This window comes from Heterodontus francisci, chromosome 1 (genome assembly GCF_036365525.1).
Source record: "Heterodontus francisci isolate sHetFra1 chromosome 1, sHetFra1.hap1, whole genome shotgun sequence".
NCBI classification, from domain to species: domain Eukaryota; kingdom Metazoa; phylum Chordata; class Chondrichthyes; order Heterodontiformes; family Heterodontidae; genus Heterodontus; species Heterodontus francisci.
Window position 1 is genome coordinate 62,950,131 of NC_090371.1, and position 17,402 is coordinate 62,967,532.

At 41.9% G+C, this 17,402-nt stretch overlaps 1 protein-coding gene across 7 annotated transcripts in view; it reads right to left on the bottom strand.

Moving 5' to 3' along the window:
• Nucleotides 1-17,402, bottom strand: part of amacr (alpha-methylacyl-CoA racemase) — a 110,504-nt gene that overhangs the window by 92,185 nt on the left and 917 nt on the right. The gene's annotated exons all lie outside the window — the stretch shown is intronic.

The window sequence follows — 17,402 nt, forward strand, 5'->3', positions numbered from 1 at the left end:
TTAATATCTTGAAAGCTTCAATCAAATCACCCGTTAACCTTCTAAATTCCAGGAAAATACAACCCTATTTGGCTTCATTTCTCCTTATAACTTAACCTTTGGAGTCAATGCATCATTCTGATAAATCTATGGTGCACTCCCCCCCTCCCCGAGACCATTATATGCTTCCTAAGGTGTGGTGCCCAGAAGTGCTCACAGTACACCAAATATGGCCTAACCAGGGCTCTGTATAGCTGATGCACGACTTTTACGCCCTTATATTTTAGTTCTCTAGATAGAATGTGCAGCATTTACTTCTGGGCTGTTAAAACCTAACACTATGCTCACAGCACCTCCTGCAGTCCCTTAATTACCCAGAGATTCTTTAACCATTTGTTCGCCTTGTGCTGGAGATTGACATATACTGTCAATTACTTTCTTCTAAACCCATTTTGTCTTAAATTAAAAAATTTTATTTTATACAATTTCAATGATTTACCATCTAATTACAGTATTTTCACAATTCAAATTATTTATTTTACAACCTGTAACTATAACTCACAGCGTAAGCAATTTGTTATCCCGCACGGCTCTATTTTACCATAACTTACAGCACACTTGATTTTAAAACTTGTTTAAATCCATTTTCTAATAACCTGATCAATAACATTATCAATGCTACCTCTCAATATGCATGTATTGCCCTCTGATATTTTTACTGATACTATGACTGACAGAAGCGAAGAGAACTCTGCACAATAACAGGTTGGAGACAAATACCAGACCCAGAGTAGGGAGCAGAGATAAATTCGTCTAGCCAAGGACTTTGTCCAGTTCTCTCAGTGCAACTTAAGAAAGATGTGATAGATGCATTATGGCCCTTGATAAAATTGACTGGTGATAATTGAGTTGCATATCTCATTAGAAAGGATAGTTTGCCACCTCCTGTAATTTCACTATCAGGGATAATACTGAATAAGTAGACATAAAAAGGAAAAGAAAATCTTAAATGGCATCAGAACTGTGGAAGTACACAGCATGTCCATCAGCATCTAATAGGAGAAAAGATGGGTTCATGTTTTAGGTGCAGACTCATCAGAACCGGGAAAGGCAGGAACGCTAGCTGCTATGGTCAAGTGAGGAAGGGTCAAAGGAATTTCCACTTTTCCCTCTCCTTGTTTAACTACAACAGGTTTAATTCTTTCTTAAAGTGGATTTACTGGCCAATTCAGTAGGTGTTTGATTACTTACTTGCTATGATCATAAGAACAACCAAGTGGACAGGTTTTCTTGAGTTTAACAAAGAGGTTAACTTTATTGTACCTAAACCGAATAAAAATAAACTATGCACCAACTTCATTCACACTCGCACACTAGAGGTTTACAGACACACAAAGAGGTTACAGAGTGGGGAAAGGTAGATTGGTTGAGTTAAGTCCATAGAAAAAAAAAAATGGGGTATACAGTCTATAAGGTTTGGTGATTCGGCTGGCTTCTAGCTGCATTTGGTTGGCCTGAGGCTTTTAATTTGAAGAGGTAAATGACTGGTTCATTGGGTCTCTTGCAGACTGCGATGCAGATGATCTCCTCCAACGGGGTTTCTGATGATTATAGCCAGAGTATGCAGAGATGGTCAGTCAACAGGCAGAGTTCAAAGCTTGTAAGGAGAAATGGAAGGAGAGGGATGCCCCCCACTTGGGCCTGCTCGTGTCAGAGTCCAGAAGCTTCTCTTCTCTGCTGCAGAAAGACAAGCTTAAAACCACAGATGGGGAGGGGTTTGTCACATGATTGTCACCCAGTGATGCAAACATGGTAGCAGTGTTTCTTTTGCTAAAAAGAACATGTAGTTCCCTTCAACTTCCTGGGTTTTGGTTCTTGCTGGGAAATGAGCAGACATTTAGTCTCCTTCCTCCTAGGCCTTGCAATGCAAGATACAGTATTGCAAACCTAAGCTACCAGCAGTCATCTTTTTCATCTGTTCTTTTTTAAATTTCTTCAAAAAATATAAATTCAGATCTCCAGTCAGTGGATTAAAGAAAATTATCTTTCAACAAAGCAAATTGGTGTGACATTGCCCCTTAACAGGCCAACCAAAGATGGTAGGGGAGAACAACAGTTAAAGTAAAATGTGCTGATTAGTACAAAGTAGTAAACATCAATGGCGGCTGAAACAGAATTAGGAATCACAAGCATCCCTATGGAAACTGACATTAGAGCACTTGAGGGTTTTGAGGAACAGCTTGAAACTTGGATGTGTAACCTATAGAATCAAAGATAAATCACAGAATGTAATACTAAGTCTAGCACTGGTTTGGATCAATATTGATTACTGCATGCTGTTTGGTCACCATGTTACAATGGCAACATGACATTGGAAAAAAGGTATGGCAAAGGGCTACTTGACTAATTGATAGACACTTGAGCTGTACGGAGACTATGATAATTGATTTTTTTTTTTTTTACTGTGGCAGCTTAACTCAGTGATCGTACTTGCCAGAGTCATCAAAATTGTGTATTCAAGTCTCAGTCCAGGACATCAGTATATAATCTACCCTGACACTGCAGTGCAGAATGCTGCATTATCTGTGGGACCGTCATTCAGATGAGGCATTAAAACAAGGTGCTAGTTGCCTGTTCAGGCATATGAAAGATACTGTTCCATGATATTTTTTCAAGAAAGGCACAGTGCTTCTGGTGCCCTGATCTACAAACATCTCAACCAAAATTATCAGACCAGATCAACTGGTCATACATCTCATTTGCTCTTTGTGGACCAGTGTTGTATGCAAAACTAATTACCAGATATGCTTAACACAGCAATTTATGCTTTAAAAAGCGGCACAGTAGCGCAGTGGTGGGTGGCACAGTGGCAAGCACTGCAGCCTCACAGCTCCACCGTCCCAGGTTTGATTCTGGGTACTGCCTGTGCGGAGTTTGCAAGTTCTCCCTGTGACCGCGTGGTTTTTCGCCGGGTGTTCCGGTTTCCTCCCACAACCAAAGACTTGCAGGTTGATAGTTAAATTGGCCATTATAAAATTGCCCCCAGTGTAGGTAGGTGGTAGGGGAATTAAGGGAAGATGGGGATGTGGCAGGAATATGGGATTGATGTAGGATTAGTATAAATGGGTGGTTGATGGTCGGCACAGACTCAGTGGGCAGAAGGGCCTGTTTCAGTCCTGTATCTCAAATAAAAAAAACATTTGTTGACTATTAAGTTCTCTGGTACAAAGGGCACCATAGCACAAGATCATGACATTGGACCAGATATTTAACTGGAACAGCACATAAATACTGTAGCTACATGAGCAGCTCAGAAGTTGGATATTCTGCAGTGAGTAACTCACCTGACTCCCCAAAGCCTCTCCACCATCCACAAGGCACCAGTCAGAAGTGTGATGGAATACTTTCCGCTTGCCTGGAGAGGCAATAACACTCAAGCTCAACACCACCCTGTACAAAGCAGCACTCTTGACTGCCATCCCATCCACCATCTTGAATATTCGCTCCCTCCACCACTAACACACATTGGCAGCAGTGTATACCACCTTCAAGATGCACTGCAGCAACTCGTCAAGGCTCCTTCGACAGCATCTTCCAAACCCACAACCACCTAGAAGGACAAGGGCAGCAGACACATGGGACCGCCACCTGCAACTTTCTATTGGCTTTGCTGCACTGATTTTTAGTTTTGAGTCTATTAAGACTACTCGATTTCTTTCAAACTTCCTTACCTATTTCAACACTGTTCACAGAATACAAGAGAATAAATGCAAGTTCTTTCTTACTTAAAGAAAGGATTGCAGGAATATTCACTGAGGCACTAGCAGAGACCTGCAAAACATTTGCGGTGAAATTTTTATCTTTACTGCAACAGTACTTTAAATCCCCATCCATACCATTCCAATCCCATCCCCTCTTCCTTCACCTCCATCCCTTCCTCGCATACTATTGGCTATATTTAACCTCAATCTCTTGCTATTGGTATTAGTGATTAAACTTTGCCTCTGCATCCCTCAAATTTAAATTATAGTATCGTGAGTGGGTACCCAAACTTACCTCTTACCATACGAATTAGAAGTAGGCTATTCAGCCCATCGAGCCTGCTCAGCCATTTAATAGGATAATGGCTTATCTGTTTCTGTCTCCAATTCCACATTCCCATCTACCCCCGATAATCTTTGATTCCCTTGCCTAACAAGAATCTATCTCCGCCTGAAAAATACTCAGCGACCCCACCTCCACCGGCAGAGAATTCGAAAGTCGCACAACCATCTGAGAGAAAAAAAATTTCTCCTAGTCTCCATCCTAAAAGGGCGACCCCTAATTTTCAAACAGTGCCCCCTAGATCTGGACTCACCCATAGAGGAAACATCCCCTCCACAGTCACCCTGTCAAGACCGTTCAGGATCTTATATAATTCAATCAAGTCTCCCCTCACTCTAAACTCCAGTTCAAACAAGCCCAGTCTGTCCAACATTTTCTCAGAAGACCTCTTACGGTACGTGAAAACCCAGAATATATTCATTGTAGACCTGATCTCGTTTGGAGTCAAATCTATACGCCAAAAGAGTTGTGAACAGATAGAACCAGGAGCCTTGTATTGAATGGATCAAAAACTGCCACTCAACACACGCTACAATATCTAGTCAACTAACTAACTTAACTATCAGACCACAGGTGCAAAACTTCAGTGGACTTGAGAAAACACTCCACAAACCAGTACTTAGAAACCCTGTATTACATTGACTATACTCGATTCCAGTCTCCCTCAATTTTATATTAGTCTTGCGACTGCATACTAAACTCACTTCTCGCTGTACATGTGAAAGCCTTCAGCATATTCACTTAGACCTGATCTCTTATCTGGAGCCAAATCTAAATGCCAAAAAAAAAAGAGTTTACATTTGCACAACTCACCTACTTCCCTCAGTTCAAAATGTGGCCAATAAACTTTCTGCTGTGTGCTGGCTCCACCCACCAATTCAACCCATCAACCAGAAAAAAGTGTGGACAGACAAAAACCATAATAGTATATAAGATTCAAGATCCTTTAGGATTTCAACAAGCTGAAAGGAGAGAAGCTCTAATGGCTCCACAAGTTAGAATGATAGGGAGGGATGAAACTAGAGCTACAATGACACAGAGTGTGGTGAACATGTGCTTATGGACTGCCAGGGAGGCAAAGGTGATAATTATAAGAGGTAATTGGAAAGGCATTTGACAAGGAAATCAATTAAGGGATTTAGGGAGTTAACTGCAATTTGTTTTACAGACATCCAGATGAATTGAAATGGTCCTGCTCTTCTATATACTGTAAGATTTCAACTTAGCTCTTTTCAGATTAGAAATTCAACAAAAGAGAAGCCTGAAAGCAAAAAGAGACAATACAATAAAGGGACACGATCCTACTTCATCAATCATGTAGGGATGCTTGATGATACATCAGATATGGTATGGAAACATGTAAAGCTGTGGCTCATGTAAATAGTGTAACTTGAGCATGAACCTCACAAATGCTGCAACTGCAAAGTTCTGATGAAGATTCCTGCGCCAAATATTCATCTACTTTTATCTCCATCCTTCAGATATTGACTTCTCAGATCAGCCGTCCCGAGACCTCTTAGTGTAAATACCAAGTTGTTGCAAACTGGGGACAATTTGCTGGCTATCAATTGATTTGGGACCTCCACCCAATTACCCTAATTATTTGATGTTTGTTTTTGTCACTGCTGATCATGATGTACACTCAATGGTAATCTTTCACACAACATTTAGCATAAATCAGTAGGTCTTAGTCAATAATGAACATATATTTAGCTTAAAAGCAAAATACTGCAGATGCTGGAAATCTGAAATACAAACAAGAAATGCTGGAACCACTCAGCAGGTCTGGCAGCATCTGTGGAAAGAGAAGCAGAGTTAATGTTTCAGGTCAGTGACCCTTCTTCAGAACTCGCAAATATTAGAAATGTCAAAAGGTTATAAGCAAGTGAGGCGGGGGTGGGGCAAGAGATAACAAAAAGGAGAAGGTGTAGATTGGACAAGGCCACATAGCTGACCAAAAGGTCATGGAGCAAAGGCAAACAATATGTGAATGGTATGTTGAAAGACAAAGCATTAGTACAGATAGGGTGTTAACAGACTGAGGATTGAACAGCAGCAAGTACAAACATGAAAAAAAAAGTGGGTAAGCAAACTGAACAAACTATGAAATGAAACAAAAAAAAAAAAAAAATTGTAAAAAATGTAAAAAAAGAATAACTAAAAATAAAAGTAAAATGGGGGGCCCCCGTCATGCTCTGAAATTATTGAACTCAATGTTCAGTTTGGCAGGCTGTAGTGTGCCTAAATGAGATGCTGTTTCTCGAGCTTGTGTTGATGTTCAGTGGAACACTGCAGCAAGCCCAGGATAGAGATGTGAGCATGAGAGCTGGGGGGTGGGGGGGAAAAAAAAAAAAAGTGTTGAAATGGCAAGCAACTGGAAGCTCAGGTTCCTACTTGCGGACTGAGCGGAGATGATCCGCAAAGCGGTCACCAAGTCTGCGTTTGGTCTCCCCAATGTTGAGGAGATCACATTGTGAGCAGCGAAACTCGGTTTCTCCGTCTCAGAAGCATCTGCTCTGATGCTACCTTCTATGACTGTGCTTCTGATATGACCTCCTTTTTCTTCAAATCGAGGATTTCCCCCCCCCCCCACTGTCGTTGACAGGGCCTTCAACCGTGTCCGGTCCATTTCCTGCACCTCTACCCTCACTCCTTCCCCTCCCAGAACCGTGATACGATTCCCCTAATCCTCACTTTCCACCCCATCAGCCTCCATATCCAAAGGATCATCCTCCACTATTTCCGCCACCTCCAAACGCATCTTTCCCTCCCTTCCAGTCAGCATTCCGAAGGGATCGTTCCCTCCGCGACACCCTGGTCCACTCCTCCATTACCTTCACCACCTCGTCCCCGTCCCATGGCACCTTCCCCTGCAATCGCAGGAGGTGCAATACCCGCCCATTTACCTCCTCTCTCCTCACTATCCCAGGCCCCAAACACTCCTTTCAGGTGAAGCAGCTATTTACTTGTATTTCTTTCAATGTAGTATACTGTACTCGCTGCTCACGATGTGGTCTCCTCTACATTGGGGAGACCAAACACAGACTGGGCGACTGCTTTGCGGAACACCTCCAGTCAGTCTGCAAGCAGGACCCTGAGCTTCCGGTTGCTTGCCATTTCAACACTCCCCCCTGCTCTCATCTCTATCCTGGGCTTGCTGCAGTGCTCCACTGAACATCAACACAAGCTCGAAGAACAGCATCTCATTTACCAATTAGGCACACTACAGCCTGCCGGACTGAACATTGAGTTCAATAATTTCACAGCATGATGGGCCCCTCATTTTACTTTTATTTTTAATTTTTTGTTTTGTTTACTTCATTTCATCTTAGTTTGTTCAGTTTGCTTATCCACTGTTTTTTTTCCATGTTTTTACTTGCTGCTGTTCAATCTTCAGTCCGTTAACACACTATCTGTACGAATGCTTTGTCTTTCAACACTATTGTTTGCCTTTGCTCAATGACCTTTTGGTCAGCTATGTGGCCTTGTCCAATCTACACCTTCTCCTTTGTTATCTCTTTCCCCACCCCCACCTCATTTGCTTATAACCTTTGACATTTCTAATATTTGCTAGTTCCGAAGGGTCACTGACCTGAAACGTTAACTCTGCTTCTCTTTCCACAGATGCTGCCAGACCTGCTGAGTGGTTCCAGCATTTCTTGTTTTTATATTATTTAGCTTTATCACTTCATCCAGATTTTCCTTTATAATCTAGATTTTTAGACTATTGGATATTAGGTACATTGCAACAAGAGTAGGCCATTTAGACCCTCGAGCCTGTTCCATTCAGTCTGATGTTGGCAGATTTGCAACTCAACTCCATCTACCCACCTTGGTTCCGTAACCCTTAATAACTTTGCCTAATAAAAATCTATCAAACTCAGTTTTAAAATTTTCAATTGACCTAGCCTCATCAACTTTTTTGGGGGAAGAACAGATTTCCACTACTAGTGGTGAGGAACTGCTTCCAGAAAATCACACCTGAATAACCAATCTCTAATCTGTTTAGATTAGATTAGAGATACAGCACTGAAACAGGCCCTTCGGCCCACCGAGTCTGTGCCGACCAACCACCCAAATTATACTAATCCTACACTAATCCCATATTCCTACCAAACATCCCCACCTGTTTTTATATTTCCCTATCACCTATCTATACTAGGGGCAATTTATAATGGCCAATTTACCTACCAACCTGCAAGTCTTTTGGCTTGTGGGAGGAAACCGGAGCACCCGGAGAAAACCCACGCAGACACAGGGAGAACTTTTAATGCTCCCACACCCCTGTTCTGAATTCCTTTAAAGGAAACAGTTTATCTCTATTTACCCAATCAACTTCTTTAATTGTCCTAAACACCTCAAGATTGGGGCCTTAATCTTCTCTCAAGGTTTTTCAAAGGCTCGTCTATGCAACTTGCCTTCATAAACCCTTTCTTTCCTTGTCCCTTGGAAGCTTTTCATACTAAAATGTAAAACCTCATTTTAGACTCTCCCTTAGTATCAAATTATTTGCAAGAGGTTTCCTGACTATCAGATTAGTAATTAACCAGAATTAAATCATTGAATTTAGTATGACCTGCTCCCTTGTTGGTTCTGAAGTATAATGTTCTAAAAATCTGTCCTAATACATTCTAACAATTGCCTTTACTAGTTGAGCTATTCTGTTTCTCCCAGTCTATGCCAAATTAAGATCTCCCATCATACAAGTATATTGTTTTTGCTACATGCTTTCCTGATGTGTAGTTATACATCCCCTAGTACATCATTGCTATCAGAAGATCTTCATATAAGTCCTAGCAATTTTGCATTGGCTAGGTGAGTAAGGGTTTCAGGCCCCCCTTTCGTCCCTTCTCTGGTTTGACTGCAACAGGGTGTATCGTTTTAACAGTGATTTAACTTACCAACTCAGTGAGTCCTTGCACCCGTTACTCTAATATATACACTCACTAATGAACCACAGGTTTTCTTGAGTATAAACAAGAAAGATGCAAGTTTAACTTTATCATTCTAAACCGGTTAAAATTACTAAATTACATGACACATCCACACTCACATTCATAACAGAGGCACAAAAACACACACCAATAGATACAGAGGGGAAAAAGCAGAGTTGGGAGGTTGGAGTAGAGTCCCTAATATAAGTGGAATTTTTTCTTCTTTTTTAAAATATTCATTCATGGAATGTGGGCTTTGCTAGCTAGGCCAGCATTTATTGTCCATCCCCAACTGCCCTAGAGAAAGTGGTGATGAGCTGCCTTCTTGAACTGTTGCAGTCCATGTGAGGTAACTACACCCACAGTGCTGTTAGGAAGAGACTTCCAGGATTTTGACCCATTTAAAATACAGAAGTGTAGCCCCAGTGTCCTTAGGTGAAATTGAAGTCCTGAAGTCCACACTGGGCCACATGCACAATTCAGGCTTGCCTCTCTGGTTCCTGAAGGCTGAAGAGAGACTTTATCTGTCCTTCTTGATGACAGAGAATCTGTAGATTTGAGGTTTAGCTGCAGCAGAGAGGGGGGGGGGGGGGGGGAGCGGAAAAGAGAATCTTCCTTCCTTGGAGTTCAGTTACTGTCTGCTTTCTGAAGCACAAATTCACAAACTCAGTTACACAGGCAGTCATGTCATGTGACCAGCTCAGTTTGAAACAGAAGTTTCTGGAATGATCTTTGAAATTCAAGGTTGTTCAGACATACTTTATAGGGGGGGGGGGGGGGGGGGGGGGAAAGGAGGAGATGGTTGGCTCTTTCAAAGTCTTTCAAAGGGCGGCACAGTGGTTAGCATCGCAGCCTCACAGCTCCAGCAACCCGGGTTCCATTCTGGGTACTGCCTGTGCGGAGCTTGCAAGTTCTCCCTGTGACCGTGTGGGTTTTCACCAGGCACTCCGGTTTCCTCCCACAGCCAAAGACTTGCAGGTTGATAGGTAAATTGGCCATTATAAATTGCCCCTAGTATAGATAGGTGGTGGAGGAATTGAGGGAAGGTGGGGATGTGGTAGGAATATGGGGTTAAGGAGGATTAGTATAAATGGGTGGTTGATGGTCGGTACAGACTTGGTGGGCCGAAGGGCCGGTTTCAGTGCTGTATCTCTAAATAAATAAATAAAGTCAATGGGTCTTGGATGGTATCAAGATTCTTGAGTGTTATTGGAGCTACAGTGATCCAAGCAAGTGGAAAGTATTCCATTGTACTCATGGCTTGTACCTAATAGATGGTCGACAGGCTTTGGGAAATCAAGAGTTACTCACAGCCTCTGACCTATTCTTGTAGCCACAATATTTATATGGCTGGTCCAGTTCAGTATATGGTTAATGGATACTCCAGGATGCTGATGGTGAGAGATTCAATGATTGTAATACTGCTGAATATAATGGGGAGATGGTTAGATTTTCTCTTGTTGAAGATAGTCATTTCCTGGCACTCGTGTGGTGCGAATGTTACTTGTCACTTATAAGCCCAATCCTGAACCTTATCCAGATCTTGCTGCATGCAGGCATAGACTGCTTCAGTATCTGAGGAGTTGCAAATGGTACTGAACACCTGTGCAATCAACGAATATCCCCACTTAAGAGTCATAGTTATTACAGTACAGAAGGAGGCCGTTCGATGTACTGAGTCCATGCCGGCTCTCTTTAGAGCAATCCAGTTAGTTCCATACCCCTACTTTATCCCCACAGTCCTGTAAGTTTATTTCCCTCAACTGCCTATCAAACTTTCTTTTGAAATCATTCACTGTTTCTGCTTCTGCCTACCACCCTCATAGCAAGTTCCAAGTCATTACCACTTGCTACATAAGAAATAACAGGAGGAGTGGACCAATAGGCTCTGTGAGCCTGTTGTGCCATTCAATGTGATCATTGCATAAAAAATTTCTTCCGCATACGCTCAACTACCCACCCCCCCACCCAACTCCTCCTCAACACCTTAAATCTGTATCCCTTAGTCCTTGTACCATCAGCTAATGGGAACAGCACAAAAAGCAAGGGACCTAGCACTGAATCCTGTGGAGCCCCACTGTAAACAGCCTTCCAGTCACAAAAACACCAGTCAACAATTACCCTTTGTTTTCTGCCACTGAGCCAATTTTGTATCTAGCTTGCTACGCTCCCCTGGAACCCATGGGCTTTTATTTATTTATTAAATAAGTCTGTCATGTGGGACTTTGTCAAAAGCCTTGCTAAAATCCATGTAGACCACATCAACTGCATTACCCTCATCAATCCTCCTGGTTATCTCTTCAGAAAATTCAATCAAGTTAGTCAGGCACAATCTTCCCTTAACAAATCCATGCTGACCATCCTTGATTAATCTGTACCTTTCTAAGTGACAGCTTATCCTGTCTCTCAGAATATGTATATCCCTCCTATTCCATGAGCCTCAATTTTATTAACCAACCTATTAAGTGGTACTTTGTCAAACTTTCTGAAAATCCATATAGACAACATCAACTGCATTCCCTTCATCAACCTTCTCTGATTCAAAAAATTCAATTAGTCAAGCACAATCTTCCTTTTACAAATCTGTGCTGGTTCTCCTTAATGAACTCAAATCTCTCCACGTGCCTGTTGAATCTTGTTCCTGATTATGGTTTTGAAATCTTTACCCACCACTGATGTTAAACTGATTGGCGTGTAGTTACAAGGAACGTCCTTACACCCTTTCTCGAACATTTTCCCCCTTCCAATCCTCTGTCACATCCCTGTATCTAAGGAAGATTGGAAGTTTATAGCAACCCCTTCCATTACACCCCTCCTTCCCTTAACAACCTGGGATGCAAGCCATCCTGACCAGGCAACTTTTCCACTCCAAGCATAGCCAACCTTTCCAATCTATCCTGCCCATCAAATTTTACCCAATCCATTACATCTACCTTCTGACCTTATGTTGGAGGGAAGGTCATTGATATAACAGCTGAAGATGGTTCAGCCTAGGACACTACCCAGAGGATCTCCTGCAGTGATGTCCTGGGGCTGAGATGATTTACCTTTAACAACTATACCATCTTCCTTTGTGCTGGGTATGACTCCAAACAGTCAAGAGTTTCCCCCAATTCCCATTGACTTCAATTTTGCTAGGACTCCTTGATGCCACAGAACATAACCTCAATCAATCAAATTCAAATTGCATTACACTTTTGAAAGGGTCACATGAAGTCATAGACTAGCAATAGTGACTTTTATATCTATAGCATTTAATGATTGGGAAATGATCTCAGAATTCTGATCTCAAAAAAAATACATCCATCCAGAGTAACTTTACTTCCCAACTTCCACAAGCACCAACTTGATTTACATCCCATCATATATTATTGTCCAGCTCTGTCATGTTTGCCTTTGTCAACCTCCCGATCATGTAGGGTAGTGACCTTGTAATGCTTGTATTTATTTGCAAGCCTTTTTTGTGGCCTTGCCTGCAACTTATTCCAGCCCAATGTCCCACCTTTTTGACTTACAGCTTAAATCAATCAATATGCCCTTTCTGTTCTGCTTCACCATTTCTGCCAGAGCCTTCAGCCATCATAGCTCATTTAGATTCTTGCTGTCGTTATTACTGTATCTTCAGCCCTCTCACAAAGAAAATAGCAACTATGACAAAGTTGCATAATTAACAAAAACGGTAAAGATATAAAAAAAATTGACAACACTGTTAATAGGGTAATATTGTACTTCTACATCAAACTGCTAACAAATCTGAATCCTGACCATTTCTTAACTCTCGCTTATAATACCAAGAAAAGGCACACCGTTGATAGAAAAACATGAAGCAACTAAGGCATTTAGTACGAATACAAGAGGAGCAGGCATGAAGAGAAGGAAATCAGGAGGAAAGGAGATTTTTGGCCTTGAAAGATACTAGACAAGGAGAAAAGCTGTCATCTTTGACCTTGTTCGAGCATATTTTGAGCTCTAAAAGCTGAAGCAAAAACTATATGATCATACATACAAGGGATCACAAAACAACTTCATCCACATTTCTTATACTAAATTAAGTACATTGCACCTTCTGTTGAAAAACAACATTAGAAGTCCAATGAATAGAGCAGTCCAATGCCAACCATGAGATATAAAAACCTGGAATTTCTACTTCTGGCACAGTTTAGACACAAATGGCTACTGGTCAGCTTTAGATGACAAGAACAACTTGCATTCATATGGCACCTTCAATGTAGTAAGATGACCCAAGGTGCTTCAAAGGAGCGATATCAAACAAAATTTGACACATTGAGATAGTAGGCAGGTTACCAAAAGCTTGGACAAAGAGATAGGTTTTAAAGAGTAACTTAAAAGGAGAGGAGAAAGACAGAGAGAGGGGATTAGGGAGAGAATTCCACACCTTAGGGCCTAGGCAGCTGAAGGCACAGCCATCAATAGTGCAGTAATAAAATCTGGGTGTGCATAAGAGGCCAGAATTGGAGGAATGCAGAGATCTCAAAAGCTTGTAGGGCTAGAGGAGGTTAGAGTTAATGAGAGGTGAGGCCATGGAGGGATCTGAAAACAAGAATGATCGATGGAAATGGAAGTGGGCTATTTACATCCAACTTTGATTAACTTCAAGCACAAATCAAGGTTAATGAAACAAAGTTAAAAATTGCACTTAAGTTAATAAGTTAAAGGCATGGGGACAATTAAAAGGAGAATGTCACAATAGGTTGGAAAGTCACAATAGGCATCTCAACTATTACCAGTCATTGCTAAGATTAGTGGCTGAGGTACTAAAAAAAAAGAAGAAAACCAGAACTAAAACTTCAGACATAAGTCTGCGGGTAATGGATGAAGCAGCCCAGGACATAACCCTCTGTTTAATGATTAAATGGACAAGCTGCTGCATGAGAGAGTGTTGCAAAGACAATAGTCCTCTGTGCCACTCCACACCATCATCTCAGTTCAGCAATTCAGCTGAGGCAAGAAGTTGGAGCCAAATTTAAGGCATAACTTATCATTTCAGGAGGGGCGTTTGCTTAGTTTTCTAGTCAACATCCCTCAACCACCACCATCAGAACAGATTAACCAGTTGTGTGTGTGTATAGGCTGATGCAATTTCCTATCAAACAATAACTATACTTCCAAAGTAATTAATGAGCTTGGAACATTGACAGCAAAGATGCCCTATGAATGCAAGTTGTTTCTTGCTATTACTATCACTGGGCGTGCCAGCCAGATGTAGCACTGTAGTTACAAATGTGATTGCACTTCTTGAGAAGACAATTTCCCCTGGTCATGCCCAAGTAGGTGTGCCAGGGCCGGCTGAAATGGCTAGTGCTATCTCGGCAGCTGCAGCCAAGCAGGCCAGACTTGCTATTCATCACTGCCAGCAAAAGTATTACATACTGTGACCAAGGTACAGCAACAAGAGTTTTCTATTTGACCCCTGAGCATCCTACAATTTACCTGGATCTTTGGCAGCTAGCAGCCCTCTGATTAATAAAAAGCAAAGACTCACTGAACATCAGTGGTCCGAGAAGCTAAACCACAGAAAATTTTCTGGAGACAGGAAACAGTAGTGGTGCTTTTTTTTTCTCCAGACTAGAGGAAGGTGGGGTTCCGCAGGGGTCAGTATTAGGACCACTGCTTTTCTTGCTCAATATTAATGACCTCGATGCAGCACAATTTCAAAATCAGCAGATGATACAAAACTTGCAAGTAATGTGAACTGTGAGGAGGATAGTGACAGACTTCAATAGGACATGGACAAGCTGGTGGAATGGGCAGACCATGTGGTAGATGAAATTTAATGCAGAGAAGTGTGAAATGATGCCATTTGGTCAGAAGAACAAGGAAAGGCAGCATAAAATAAAGGATACAATTCTAAAGTGGGTGCAGGAGCAAAGGGACCTGGCAGTATATGTACACAAATTATTGAAGGTGACAGGTCAGGTTGAGAAAGTAATTAATAAGATATATGGGTTCCTGGGCTTTATAAATAGAGGCATAGAGTACAAAAGCAAGGAAGTTATGGTGAACCTTTATGAAGCACTGATTCAGCCTCCACTTGAGTATTGTGTCCAATTCTTGGCACCACACTGCAGGAAGAATGTGAAGGCATTAGAGGGAGTGCAGAAACGATTTATGAGAACGGTCCCAGGCAAAAGGGGCTTCAATTATGTGGACAGACTGGAGCAGCTGGGGCTGTTCTCTTTGAAGAGAAGGTTGAGAGGAGATTTGATAGAAAGTTCAAAATCACAAGGGGTCCAGACAAAGTAGATAGGGAGAAACTGTTCCTAGTGATGGAAGGGTCAAGAACCAGAGGACACAGATTTAAGGTGTTTAGCAAAAGAACCAAAGGCAACATGAGTAAAATCTTTTTAATGCAATGAGTGGTTAGGATCTGAAATGCATTGTCTGAAAGTGTGGTGGAAGCAGATTCAGTCATGACTTTCAAAAGGGTATTGGATAAATATCTGAAAAAAATTTGCAGGGCTACAGGAAAAAGGCAGGAAGTGGGACTAGCTGAGCTGCTAGCCGGCACAGACACAACAGGCCAAATGGCCTCCTTCTGTGCTGTAACCATGAAAAAACAAACTCAAAAAAGGTACAACATTTCAGATTCAAAGAAACTTCCAGAGAAAATTACACAGAACCTGCCTCTTTTATTCTGGTCTCGGATCGTTTAACAGGTGTCAATCCATGTCCCCTTGTACTCATTATTTAACTTAAACTGATATTCTAGTTTTATCGTTCCCTTTCACTTAATTATCGCATATACAAGATCAGCTCCTGAATTTTCCCTTTCTGCACCAAAAGGCCCAGATTTCTCACTTGTTTTCATAACTCAGGCATTCAACATTAGCAATTTTGGCTTGTGGGTAATAAAAAAAACAGCGACTGTGAATTACTGTCAGACTACATATTTGAGCACCATGGAAATCAAAAGCCAGCTAACTCACTCAACTGTTTACTCTTTATGTACTTTAGTTTGTGTACACAGTTTGGTTTATGCAAGGATCAATGTACAATTGGTTAATGTTATGCCATCCAGTTTACCTAAGACAATCAGCATTGGATGTGGATAGTAAACTTCAACACAATGTTCTTATGGAATTGTGATAAAAAGAGGTAAAAATTTATTTTATTTATTTATTTTTTTATTTAGTGATACAGCACTGAAACAGACCCTTCGGCCCACCGAGTCTGTGCCGACCAAGAACCACCCATTTATACTAACCCTACAGTAATTCCATATTCCCTACCGACACTAGGGGCAATTTACAATGACCAATTTACCTATCAACCTGCAAGTCTTTCACAGTGGGAGGAAACCAGAGCACCCGGCGAAAACCCACACGATCACAGGGAGAACTTGCAAACTCCGCACAGGCAGTACCCAGAATTGAACCCGGGTCCCTGGAGCTGTGAGGCTGCAGTGCTAACCACTGCGCCGCCCTACTGTCCAGTACCAAAGAACAGTACAGGAACAGGCCATTCGGCCCGCCAAGCCTGCACCGATCTTTATGCCTATCTAAACTAAAACCTTCTGCGCCTCTGGGGACCGTATTCCTCTATTCCCATCCTATTGATGTATTTGTCAAGATGCCTCTTAAATGTCACTATCATACCTGCTTCCACCATCTCCCCCAGAAACAAGTTCCAGGCACTCACCACCCTCTGTGTAAAGAACTTGCCTCGCACATCCCCTCTAAACTTTGCGCCTCGCACCTTAAATCTATGTCCCATAGTAACTGACTCTTCCACCCCGGGAAAAAGCTTCTGACTATCCACTCTCTCCATGCCACTCATAACTTTGTAAACCTTTATCATGTTGCCTCTCCACCGTTCCAGTGAAAACAATCAGAGTTTATCCAGCCTCTCCTCATACCTAATACCCTCCAGATCAGGCAACAGCCTGGTAAACCTCTTCTGTACCCTCTCCAAAGCCTCCACATCCTTCTGGTAGTGTGGCGACCAGAATTGTATGCAATATTCTAAGTGTGGCCTACCAAGGTTCTGTATAGCTGCAGCATGACTTGCTAATTTTAATACTCTATGCCCCAACCGATGAAGGCAAGCACGCCGTATGCCTTCTTGACTACCTTATCCACCTGCATTGCCACTTTCAGTGACCTGTGGACCTGTACGCCCAGATCTCTCTGCCTGTCAATACTCCTAAGGGTTCTGCCATTTACTGTATACACCTGCATTAGACCTTCCAAAATGCATTACCTCACATTTGTCCGGATTAAACTCCATCTGCCATTTCTCCACCCAAGCCTCCAACCGATCTATATCCTGCTGTATCCTCTGACAATCCTCATCACTGTCCACAGCTCCACCAACCTTTGTGTCATCCACAAACTTACTAATCAGACTAGCTACATTTTCCTCCAA